Source organism: Bufo bufo, chromosome 8, assembly GCF_905171765.1.
Source record: "Bufo bufo chromosome 8, aBufBuf1.1, whole genome shotgun sequence".
NCBI lineage: Eukaryota > Metazoa > Chordata > Amphibia > Anura > Bufonidae > Bufo > Bufo bufo.
Genome location: NC_053396.1, coordinates 197934530 through 197947703, shown reverse-complemented (window position 1 = coordinate 197947703; position 13174 = coordinate 197934530).

The following is a 13174-nucleotide window of genomic DNA, read 5'->3' as shown; positions in this document are numbered from 1 at the left end:
GAGATCCCACCGATGGCCAGAACCACTCAGCTGATGACTTTGACCTTTTGGCTCTGGTCTGCTCGAAGAGCCAAGCATGCAGCGTATAGATCCCTAGCAAGTATCCAAACACCAGATCGGAGGTCAGCAACCTTTGTCACTCCATCTGCGGTGAAACTACAGCTCCCAGCATGCACACTTGCTCAGCTGCTCTTGAAATTCCTATAGAAGTGAATGAAGCATTCTGGGAATTGCAGTTTCAGAACGGCTGGAGTGACGGAGGTTGCTGGTCCCTGCCCCAGATGTTCGGAGGAAAGTCAATCGATGCTGATGGGGCGCCGCCTCCCCTTTATTTTGGAGATCCATGGAGGAGGCAACTGGATCCAAGCCAATCAAAACTTCTAAGATGCCACTATGATATGTCAAAGGGTTTAAGAAACAATAGATACCCTTTGAGGCTGATGTGCCGCATTGTTTTTGGGCAGGTTTTATAGCATCTTTTTAGCCAGCTCAAGGTGTTAATGGATGTCTATGGGGAAATTTTAAAGGGGTTGTCCGGTTTTCAATGTTGATGACCTATCCGCAGGGTAGGTCATCAATATTGGATCAGAGGGAGACTGACAACTGTCACCCACGCCGATTTACCGTTTGATGAGACTGCAGCGCTCCTGTTGACCTGCTCGCGGTAGACATTGCAGCGGAGAACGGTGAAGTCACAGCTCCTCCGTCCTGTTCACTTGAATGGGAAGGAGCAGTTGTAGTTACTCTCCGTCCCTTTAAAGTGAATGGGACAGTGGAGCTTTAATTGCGCTGTTCTCCTCTGCAATGTCTACAGCGAGTGGGCAAACGGTGAAGAGAACGCAGCGCTCACATAAGCTCTGCGTTCTCTTCAAACAGCTGATTGGCTGGGGTGCCGGGAGTCAGACCACCACCAGTCTGATCTCTATGACCTATCCTGAGTTTTCCTTTATACCAGTTTGATAAATCTATCCCGTAACCTTTGCTGGTATTGTACTACGCTGCGGTGTCTCCGCGTGTAATCCACCGAGTGTGCAGGTCCGCTCCGCCACATGTGAACAGCTGGTGCTATATTATGTCTCATTCACACGGTCCGTGTTCGTTCAGTGATTTGGAGCCAAAACCAGGTGCGGCTCTAAACACAGAACAGGTGCAGATCTTTCCCTTAGGGCTCATGCACAGAAACTTATTTTTGGGCCTCATCCGATCAGCAATTTTTGTGGACCACAAAAGATGCGGATGGCCGACCGCTGTCTGCATCTGTATGTCTGTTCCGTCGCCCTGCAAAGAAAAATAGAACATGTCCTATTCTTGTCTGTTTTGTGGACAAGCATAGGGCAGTTCTATAGAGGGCAGGATGTACCGATCCACAAAATGCGTAACATGGCCGGTATCTGTGTTTTTCGGATTCGCAATTTGCGGACTGCAAAGAGGGCTTCGGTCGTGTGCGTGAGCCCTTATACCTGATCTCTGTGGAGGCTCCACTTCTGGTTTTGGCTCACAATCACTGATGGAAAACACTGACTGTGTGAATGAGGCAATACACTGCGGATTTACTACGCGCAAATCTAAACGGAAAACACACAAAGTTTGGTGTAAAAAAAATAAGGTACAAACCCCTTTTGGAGACTTTTTTTTATGCCCATATGACAATATTTTATATATTTTTATATCATCCTTGCATTGCAAGACCTCATGCACACGACCGTTGTGTGTTTTGCGGTCCGCAAATTGCGGATCAGCAAAACACGGATGGCATCCGTGTGTGTTCTGCAATTTGCGGAACGGCACGGACAGCCATTGATATAACTGCCTATTCTCTTCCGCAAAACGGACAAGAATAGGACAGGTTATATATTTTTTGCGGACCACAGAACAGAGCAATGGATGCGGACAGCACACAATGAAGTGAATGGTCCGCGTCCAAGCCACAAAAACCGCGCCTCGGATGCGGACCAAAACAACGGTCGTGTGCATGAGGCCTAAGCCAGTCTTTGATAAATGACCCCCCGAAGTCAAATCCTCAGTGAAGAAAAACTGCACAAGAAAAGCACGCTCCGATTTCGGTCTCGAAGACGCCATGAACTAGTGTTTAGTACTATATTACAGAGTGCGTTGGAGAACGCCATGTTATGTCCCTCTCAGGACCCTTGAGAACAAGACCCGCCGGTCCTTTCGAGGTACAATGAGGACCAGGTTCTGGAATGTGGATCGGTGCACGAGGTCTTCCATTGATTCTGATATTTTTTATGAAAGTTTCTACAAAAACATTTTAAAAAGCCACAAAACGTGCCCGGAAGTAGCCGCACGTGAATCTTACACACGGCGTTCCCATGTGGCGATCCTGCTGGGAACATACAAACTGGGCGTGATCTCTAAATCTACTCATTTACTGAGCTCATTAGGTGAACGATCCCCAGGCTAGAAATCCCGTCCTTCCACCTGCAGGATGCAACAGTGAGACCGCTAACCTGGAAGGTGAGTCCCGCAGAGCTGGTGAAGTACTACTGCACCAATCATCTCCAGTGTGAGCTCCTGACCGTGGTGAAGTACTACTGCACCAATCATCTCCAGTGTGAGCTCCTGACCGTGGTGAAGTACTACTGCACCAATCATCTCCAGTGTGAGCTCCTGACCGTGGTGAAGTACTACTGCACCAATCATCTCCAGTGTGAGCTCCTGGGCAGGAAGACAGGGTTATGGAGGCACCTGACCGCGGTGAAGTTGGACTTGTTTCTGTGCAAGCGCTGGTCAGCTGCTCCATAGGTTATGAATGATTTAAAGGGGAACTCTTTGCCATTCAAGTAAAAAAGGGTTGTCTGTTCTGAGAAAGGCTTCCTCCAATGTAAAACTTGCTTAAAGGGGTTGTACATAATTAACAAAAATATGGCAGTTTGCTTCAGAAGCAGCGCCACATCTGTTCGCAGGTTATGTGTTGTATTACAGCTCATCTCCATTGTAGGGATGAGCTGCAATAACACACAATGGGGGTCATTTACTAAGATGGGCTTTTTATGCTGGTCTTAGATCCCACCCACCCCCCAATGGTGCTGTAAGATTTGGCCAATTAATGGTGTGCACCTGGTCTAAAAACTGCTGCAGTATTTATTCATTTTTTGTCTGTTTCAGGGCATAAATATTTATAAATTGGCATGCCTCTTGCAGTACCACTTTTGACCACTGTGCTCTGAATGGGTATTTGCCACAGACACTAATGCAATAGCGCCACCTTCTCTTCACCAGGACCCTCGCTGATGAAAACCTCTGATGAACCTTCTCCACCGTTTGCATTATTCCCTTTCAGAGCCAAAAGTCCCCCCCCGTCTGCAGGGGATTGCATGCGACATCCTATCAGTCATCATGTGCTTTGCCACAGCCATTCACTGGCCTCAGCAGTGGCGAGTCCCCTAGCGGCACGTGAACGGCTGCAGAGGGTGACTTTTTATCTTTAGGATGACCACTTCTGGGGCCATCAGTAAAATTATTTTGGGGATTGGACAACCCCTTAAATCCAATGTATTGCAATTGGGGCAGTTTAGATCTTTATTGCAATGATCTCCAACCTTCGTCTAGTGAGCCTGAGCGTGCTGGGAGTTGTAGTACACGACAGAGCTTCAGGTTGGAGATCGCTGCTTGTAGATTTTCTTCAGTTCTTCTCTTGATTTGTTTTTTTTTTTTTCCCCCAGATGGAAATTCCAGACTGTGAAATCGAGGAGGCAGAGAACTCTGACAATGAGGTGAGGGTCTCCTCTAGAGTCCGTTCTGTACTGGTCACAGGGCGTAGCTATTGGGGGTGCAGAGGTCGCAGTCGAATCCAGACCCTGGTCCCTCTGCCACATAGGACGCCGGTATCATACATGACACGTGATAGGGGGGAGGGGGCTGTTGCAGATTTTGCATTAGGGGTGACATGGCGTGTAACCTTAATGTTATTTATCATTGGTCTAGGTCTCCGTAGATAAGAGCCGCCATTATCGCCTGGGCCCTGAAAATATTGATGACACCCTAGAATATGACCCTGTGCCCTGTGACCCTGCTGCCCTGGTGCATGAAGAAGATGCTTCCCCAGCAGCCTCCGATTAAATGGTGCCCCATGATGCCCCAGAAGCTTGGAGCAACCTACAGACCAAGAGAACGCCTACTGGTGATGGCGAGAAGAAGGCTGTGATAAGATGAGGTCATAGAAATGTGAATATCAAGAATAAAGGAGTCCCTGATCACATCTGGTCCCTTCTGGTCTACAGGTTCCTCCAGGTTGTATTGTGCAGCTTTTTGTATTCGTCTAGATACGCCCAATTTACAAAGTCCCACCCCATTGAAGGCAGGTCATCCCCCTTTACTTGACATGGTGGCGCCCCCTCACTGGGGCGATGTGACATTGCACCATCTACACAAGGTTGGGGCTGATTCCTGGTAGGCTTTGATGTTTCAGGAGAGTTGGTAAGTATGGGTTTATGCCACAGTTTCTCAGACTTTCTACTCCTAAACCCAGTTTCATGGGTAAATAGGAAGCAGTTGCCCATTGGTACCACTAGCTAGACAGGGGGGTGTAGAGGTAGCCATACCAGCTGGTGACTGGGGAGGCCCAATAGCTCCTCTCAGGGGCGTAACTAGAAATGACTGGGCCCCATAGCAAAAAAAAATTATGCTCCCGGATCTCCCACCCCCACATACCTCTCGGACCTCGCCGCCACATCCGCAGCTCCTCACGCACTTGCGACGGTTACGCGTAGGACTGAGCACAGACGGTTGGTCACCGGCAACGCATTTGTGCCAGTGTAGGAAATGTATGAATCTAAATGTCCTCTGTATCAGCACGATTTCTAAGGGAGAGGGACATCAAGCACAGATCTCCAGAGGAATGGGTATCAAATACCGGACTAGGTGGCTGTGTCTTTGCCAATGCCATTAACCCTTACCACACCACACCACACTATTAAATAATGCAGCTGCCAGGCTTGAGCAGGTATATGTGTGTGAATAGGGAAGATGCTGCTGAGACCCGGCTGTACCTCACAGATGATATAACTCCAGTTCTCCACTGACGCTTCGGTCGGACACACACACCGCTACAGTGACAGTCCCCACTCCCCAGCCAGACCAGAGCCAGCCCTCACCTCAGCTCAGCCACTTGAACCGAACCGTGCCGTACGTCTGCGTGCCAAGCCAGCTGCCCACACTCCAGCAGCTTCGCTGTACGGCAGGCTCCGAGTCGGCCTCCTCCACTTCCGGCCAGGACTAGTCAGAAGAACTGCCGCCCAGACTGCGGGACCACTCCCTCTCTGCCTCCGGCTCCGACCGCCCCCTATCGCAGCGCCACGGCCCACTCGCCACATGAATTTATTTATTTTTATTTTTTTTAATCCTCAGTCGGCGGCCCCCCAGTGGCAAAAGTTTGTGAACCCCATGCATGTTGGTCTGAAAGATGTCTTTTTTTTTTTTTCATTTTTCTTTTTCAAAACAAATGTGGATGGCTTTTTTTTTTTTTTCTTCTCCTGGAGTTTATTTCCCTATAAAGAAGGGGATGGAAAAGGTCTGGGAATAAAAAGTTGTGGCTTCAACATGCTGCGTTTTGAAAGAAAAAGGGGCTCTTGGGTTCTGCATTTCCTATTTCCCATTGATTGTCAGCTCACATCTGCAACAACAAAATGCACAAAAATCACACAAAAAAATGCAAAAGAGCAGAAAACGCCACAAAATTAAAACGGTTTCAGTCCAGCCTAAAAGTATTCAAACGCACCTGTATAACACCCCAGAGTAGTGTTACCGCTTCTGCACCTTGCTATTGTCTTTATTGGTCTAACCTCATGTCATCTTATGCATTTATTCCAGGTCCTCCACACTGTGCATTTCTAATGTTATGTAACTGTTCATGTAATGAGCCTGGTTCGCCAGCAGCTGGCAGCAAACACAGCAGTTCTATAATTAGATAGAATGGAACCTTTCATTCCATTCTAACCCCCGTGCCCTCTGGACAGAGGTGGGAGAGTCCTACTTCCTGCAGGAAAGGTGGGGATCAGTTAGTTCCAGAATAGCTTACCCCCAGCTAGGGGAAGTTTGTGCAGGGGTATGTCTCTGCTGGACGTGCCCACGCCAGCCAGAGCACCCTAAGCTCTGCTGGCCATGGAGGCCAAAGCTTGAAGCCACAGGAGCCAGGAGGAAAGTTCCCTGGCATAACCTAGAGTCAGACTACAAAGCGAAGTGCAGCTTACAGAAGAAGCTGAGTTATACAGCCAGCAGAGTCAGAGAGAAACAGATATAGCAGAGTGGAGTTTCCCGGCCAGTTTCATGCTAAAGCCTGTTGGAAGCCTGTATGGGGAAAAAACAGTAAAAAATAACATGCAAAAAACGCAAATGCGATTTATGAAGGCTGCAGAAAATACGATGGAGGTCTAGGGGAGAAAAGTGCCAGATCCAGAGCGTGCTGGGAATTGGATTTGTTGACCCAGAAGGGTGAAAAAAAAATGCCACTACAAAAAAAAGCCTCTTTGTCCTGCGTTTAATATTTCCCATAGGCTTCCCTGCAACATCTGGAGCTGGATTTTTTGCCTAACAAAAATAAAAAGCACAAAAACGCACCAAAAAAAAAGCACTGTATGTGAACCCATCCTAAGCTGGACTGCCATCTGCAAATATGACAGGCGGCCCTCAGTGCACCCTACCTTTGTCTGACAATGCTTGGGCTTTTTGAGGTATAGTCAGTATGAAGTGCATTTCCACAGCATACCACAAGGGGGTGATGGAGCACACAAGAAGTAAAACTCAACCATAAAGGGGAAAAACATAAAAATGTCTTCAGACGTTATACATCTGGAAGATCTTATTGGTGACTGTTTTTTATCTATGACAATGTGTAAAAAATATATATATATATCTTTATTTTTATTTATTTTTATTTTTTATTTTTTTACTTTTAGTGGGTGTTCCCTCTGAAACTCCTCTGACCGCCTTTAGATCAGGACCTGGAAAGCAGATACATTTTTAATTAAAAAAACAAAACACTAATGTAAATGTTAATCTAAACGTGTGCCCATCTGGAAAATGTATGCACTAAAAATGTGGCAACTAGGGATGAGCGAACCCGAACTGTATAGTTCGGGTTCGTACCGAATTTTGGGGTGTCCATGACACGGACCCGAACATTTTCGTAAAAGTCCGGGTTCGGTGTTCGGCGCTTTCTTGGCGCTTTTTGAAAGGCTGCAAAGCAGCCAATCAACAAGCGTCATACTACTTGCCCCAAGAGGCCATCACAGCCTTGCCTACTATTGGCATGGCTGTGATTGGCTAGTGCAGCATGTGACCCAGCCTCTATATTAGGGTCCATTCACACGTCCGTTTTTTCTTTCCTGATCTGTTCCGTTTTTTGCTGAACAGATCTGGACCAGATCTGGACCCATTCATTTTCAATGGGTCCTGAAAAAAATCAGACATTGAGCTGTCCGTTTTTTTCCAGGACCCATTGAAAATGAATGGGTCCAGATCTGTTCAGCAAAAAACGGAACAGATCAGGAAAGAAAAAACGGACGTGTGAATGGACCCTAAGCTTGGGTCACGTAGCGCCGCATGTCACTCTGCTGATTCAAGCATAGGGAGAGGTTGCAGCTGCGACGTTAGGGGGAGATTAGGCAGATTAACTCCTCCAAAAGACTTCATTCTGTGATCGATCTGCAGCTGTGGATCATTGAAGTGCTAATATTGACTTGCTCACTTTTTTGAGGCTGCCCAGAGCGTTTTTAGATCACTTTTTTTCTGGGGTGATCGGCGGCCATTTTGTGACTTGTGGTGCGCCAGCACAAGCTGTCACCAAGTGTATTTAACCATCGATAGTGTGGTTATTTTTTGGCCATATACTACATCAGCTGCAGGCTGAGCCTGTGTCACCGAAGTGCATTTAACCATCAACAGTCTGATTATTTTTTGGCCATATACTACATCAGCTGCAGGCTGAGCCTGTGTCACACAAGTGCATTTAACCAGCAACAGTCTGGTTATTTTTTGGCCATATACTACATCAGGGGCAAGTTGAGCCTGTCACCCAGCGCCTAAAAAATAGACCTGACATTTCTATTCAACCAAATCTGTACTGTTTTAGCTGGTCAAGTTATTTGTAGTGACCGTAAAAGCACATTTTTTTTTCTGGGTTGAAAAACCATTCCCAAATTTGACATTCTCAAAATAACTAGTTTCTGGTATTTGAGGCCTACTTGAAATCTATCCCAAAAAGGATATCTTACATTGAAGGTGCTGATAGTGTCATTCAGAAAAACCTAAGACACACGCTAGCGTGCTGATAGAAGTCTGATTCTGTGATTAAACCTATACCTGTCACACAGCGCAAAAAAAAAACAGGCCTCACATTTCTATTCAACCAAATCTGTACTGTTTTAGCTGGTCAAGTTATTTGTAGTGACCGTAAAAGCACATTTTTTGTTTTGGGTTGAAAAACTATTCCCAAATTTGCCATTCTCAAAATTGTGGTGAACGGGAACAATGAGGAAAACATCTAATAAGGGACGCGGACGTGGACATGGTCGTGGTGGTGTTAGTGGACCCTCTGGTGCTGGGAGAGGACGTGGCCGTTCTGCCACAGCCACACGTCCTAGTGAACCAACTACCTCAGGTCCCAGTAGCCAGCAGAATTTACATCGATATTTGGTGGGGCCCAATGCCGTTCTAAGGATGGTAAGGCCTGAGCAGGTACAGGCATTAGGTACAGTGCATCCAGCACGTTCACATTATCTCCCACCCAGTCTTCTGCAGAAAGCGCACAGATGGCGCATGAAAACCAAGCCCATCGGTCTGTCACATCACCCCCATGCATATCAGGGAAACTGTCTGAGCCTCAAGTTATGCAGCAGTCTCTTATGCTGTTTGAAGACTCTGCTGCCAGGGTTTCCCAAGGGCATCCACCTAGCCCTTCCCCAGGGGTGGAAGAGCTAGAATGAAATAACGCACAACCACTTATTTTTCCTGATGATGAGGACATGGGAATACCACCTCAGCACGTCTCTGATGATGACGAAACACAGGTGCCAACTGCTGCGTCTTTCTGCAGTGTGCAGACTGAACAGGAGGTCAGGGATCAAGACTGAGTGGAAGACGATGCAGGGGACGATGAGGTCCTAGACCCCACATGGAATGAAGGTCGTGCCACTGACTTTCACAGTTCGGAGGAAGAGGCAGTGGTGAGACCGAGCCAACAGCGTAGCAAAAGAGGGAGCAGTGGGAAAAATCAGAACACCCGCCGCCAAGAGACTCCGCCTGCTACTGACCGCCGCCATCTGGGACCGACCACCCCAAAGGCAGCTTCAAGGAGTTCCCTGGCATGGCACTTCTTCAAACAATGTGCTGACGACAAGACCCGAGTGGTTTGCACGCTGTGCCATCAGAGCCTGAAGTGAGGCATTAACGTTCTGAACCTTAGCACAACCTGCATGACCAGGCACCTGCATGCAAAGCATGAACTGCAGTGGAGTAAACACCTTAAAAACAAGGAAGTCACTCAGGCTCCCCCTGCTACCTCTTCTGCTGCTGCCGCCTCGGCCTCTTCTGCTGCTGCCGCCGCCTCGGCCTCTTCTGCTGCTGCTGCCGCCGCCTCGGCCTCTTCCTCTGCCTCTGGAGGAACGTTGGCACCTGCCGCCCAGCAAACATGGGATGTACCACCAACACCACCACCTGCGTCACCAAGCATCTCAACCATGTCACAAGGCAGCGTTCAGCTCTCCATCTCACAAACATTTGAGAGAAAGCGTAAATTCCCACCTAGCCACCCTCGATCCCTGGCCCTGAATGCCAGCATTTCTAAACTACTGGCCTATAAAATGCTGTAATTTAGGCTGGTGGACACACACAGCTTCAAACAGCTCATGTCACTTGCTGTCCCACAGTATGTTGTTCCCAGCCGCCACTACTTCTCCAAGAGAGCCGTGCCTTCCCTGCACAAACAAGTGTCCGATAAAATCAAGTGTGCACTGCGCAACGCCATCTGTGGCAAGGTCCACCTAACCACAGATACGTGGACCAGTAAGCACGGCCAGGGACGCTATATCTCCCCAACTGCACACTGGGTAAATGTAGTGGCGGCTGGGCCCCAGGCGGAGAGCTGTTTGGCGCACGTCCTTCCGCCGCCAAGGATCGCAGGGCAACATTCTTTGCCTCCTGTCTCCTCCTCCTCCTACTCAGCTTCCTCCTCCTCTTCTTCCACCTGCTCATCCAGTCAGCCACACACCTTCACCACCAACTTCAGCACAGCCCGGGGTAAATGTCAGCAGGCCATTCTGAAACTCATATGTTTGGGGGACAGGCCCCACACCGCACAGGAGTTGTGGGGGGGTATAGAACAACAGACCGACGAGTGGTTGCTGCCGGTGAGCCTCAAGCCCGGCCTGGTGGTGTGCGATAATGGGCGAAATCTCGTTGCAGCTCTGGGACTAGCCGGTTTGACGCACATCCCTTGCCTGGCGCATGTGCTGAATTTGGTGGTGCAGAAGTTCATTCGCAACTACCCCGACATGTCAGAGCTGCTGCATAAAGTGCGGGCCGTCTGTTCGCGCTTCCGGCGTTCACACCCTGCCGCTGCTCGCCTGTCTGCGCTACAGCGTAACTTCGGCCTTCCCGCTCACCGCCTCATATGCGACGTACCCACCAGGTGGAACTCCACCTTGCATATGCTGGACAGACTGTGCGAGCAGCAGCAGGCCATAGTGGAGTTTCAGCTGCAGCACGCACGGGTCAGTCGCACTGTGGATCAGACACACTTCACCACCAATGACTGGGCCTCCATGCGAGACCTGTGTGCCCTGTTGCGTTGTTTCGAGTACTCCACCAACATGGCCAGTGGCGATGACGCCGTTATCAGCGTTACAATACCACTTCTATGTCTCCTTGAGAAAACACTTAGGGCGATGATGGAAGAGGAGGTGGCCCAGGAGGAAGAGGAGGAAGAGGGGTCATTTTTAGCACTTTCAGGCCAGTCTCTTCGAAGTGACTCAGAGGGAAGTTTTTTGCAACACCAGAGGCCAGGTACAAATGTGGCCAGACAGGGCCCACTACTGGAGGACGAGGAGGACGAGGATGAGGAGGAGGTGGAGGAGGATGAGGATGAAGCATGTTCACAGCGGGGTGGCACCCAAAGCAGCTTGGGCCCATCACTGGTGCGTGGCTGGGGGGGAAACACAGGACAATGACGATACGCCTCCCACAGAGGACAGCTTGTCCTTACCTCTGGGCAGCCTGGCACACATGAGCGACTACATGCTGCAGTGCCTGCGCAACAACAGCAGAGTTGCCCACATTTTAACGTGTGCGGACTACTGGGTTGCCACCCTGCTGGATCCCCGGTACAAAGACCATGTGCCCACCTTACTTCCTACACTGGACCGTGATAGGAAGATGCGCGAGTACAAGCGCACGTTGGTAGACGCGCTACTGAGAGCATTCCCAAATGTCACAGGGGAACCAGTGGAAGCCCAAGGCGAAGGCAGAGGAGGAGCAAGAGGTCGCCAACGCAGCTGTGTCACGCCCAGCTCCTCTGAGGGCAGGGTTAGCATGGCAGAGATGTGGAAAAGTTTTGTCAACACGCCACAGCTAACTGCACCACCACCTGATACGGAACGTGTTAGCAGGAGGCAACATTTCACTAACATGGTGGAACAGTACCTGTGCACACCCCTCCATGTACTGACTGATGGTTCGGCCCCATTCAACTTCTGGGTCTCCAAATTGTCCACGTGGCCAGAGCCTTTTATGCCTTGGAGGTGCTGGCCTGCCCGGCGGCCAGCGTTTTGTCTGAACGTGTATTCAGCACGGCAGGGGGCGTCATTACAGACAAACGCAGCCGCCTGTCTACAGCCAATGTGGACAAGCTGACGTTCATAAAAATGAACCAGGCATGGATCCCACAGGACCTGTCCATCCCTTGTGCAGATTAGATATTAACTACCTCCCCTTAACAATATATTATTCTACTCCAGGGCACTTCCTCATTCAATACTATTTTTAATTTAATTTTACCATTATATTGCGGGGCAACCCAAAGTTGAATGAACCTCTCCTCTGTCTGGGTGCCGGGGCCTAAATGTGTGACAGTGGCCTGTTCCAGTGGTGGGTGACGTGAAGCCTGATTCTCTGCTATGACATGAAGACTGATTCTGCGCTGACATAAGGCCAGATTCTCTGTTACGGGACCTCTCTCCTCTGCCTGGGTGCCTGGGCCTAAATATGTGACAGTGGCCTGTTCCAGTGGTGGGTGACGTGAAGCCTGATTCTCTGCTATGACATGAAGACAGATTCTGCGCTGACATAAGGCCAGATTCTCTGTTACGGGACCTCTCTCCTCTGCCTGGGTGCCTGGGCCTAAATGTGTGACAGTGGCCTGTTCCAGTGGTGGGTGACGTAAAGCCTGATTCTCTGCTATGACATGAAGACAGATTCTGTGCTGACATAAGGCCAGATTCTCTGTTACGGGACCTCTCTCCTCTGCCTGGGTGCCTGGGCCTAAATGTGTGACAGTGGCCTGTTCCAGTGGTGGGTGACGTGAAGCCTGATTCTCTGCTATGACATGAAGACAGATTCTGTGCTGACATAAGGCCAGATTCTCTGTTACGGGACCTCTCTCCTCTGCCTGGGTGCCTGGGCCTAAATGTGTGACAGTGGCCTGTTCCAGTGGTGGGTGACGTGAAGCCTGATTCTCTGCTATGACATTAAGACAGATTCTGTGCTGACATAAGGCCAGATTCTCTGTTACGGGACCTCTCTCCTCTGCCTGGGTGCCTGGGCCTAAATGTGTGACAGTGGCCTGTTCCAGTGGTGGGTGACGTGATGCCTGATTCTCTGCTATGACATGAAGACAGATTCTGTGCTGACATAAGGCCAGATTCTCTGTTACGGGACCTCTCTCCTCTGCCTGGGTGCCTGGTCCTAAATGTGTGACAGTGGCCTGTTCCAGTGGTGGGTGACGTGAAGCCTGATTCTCTGCTATGACATTAAGACAGATTCTGCGCTGACATAAGGCCAGATTCTCTGTTACGGGACCTCTCTCCTCTGCCTGGGTGCCTGGGCCTAAATGTGTGACAGTGGCCTGTTCCAGTGGTGGGTGACGTGAAGCCTGATTCTCTGCTATGACATGAAGACAGATTCTCTGTTACGGGACCTCTCTCCTCTGCCAGTGTGCCTGGGC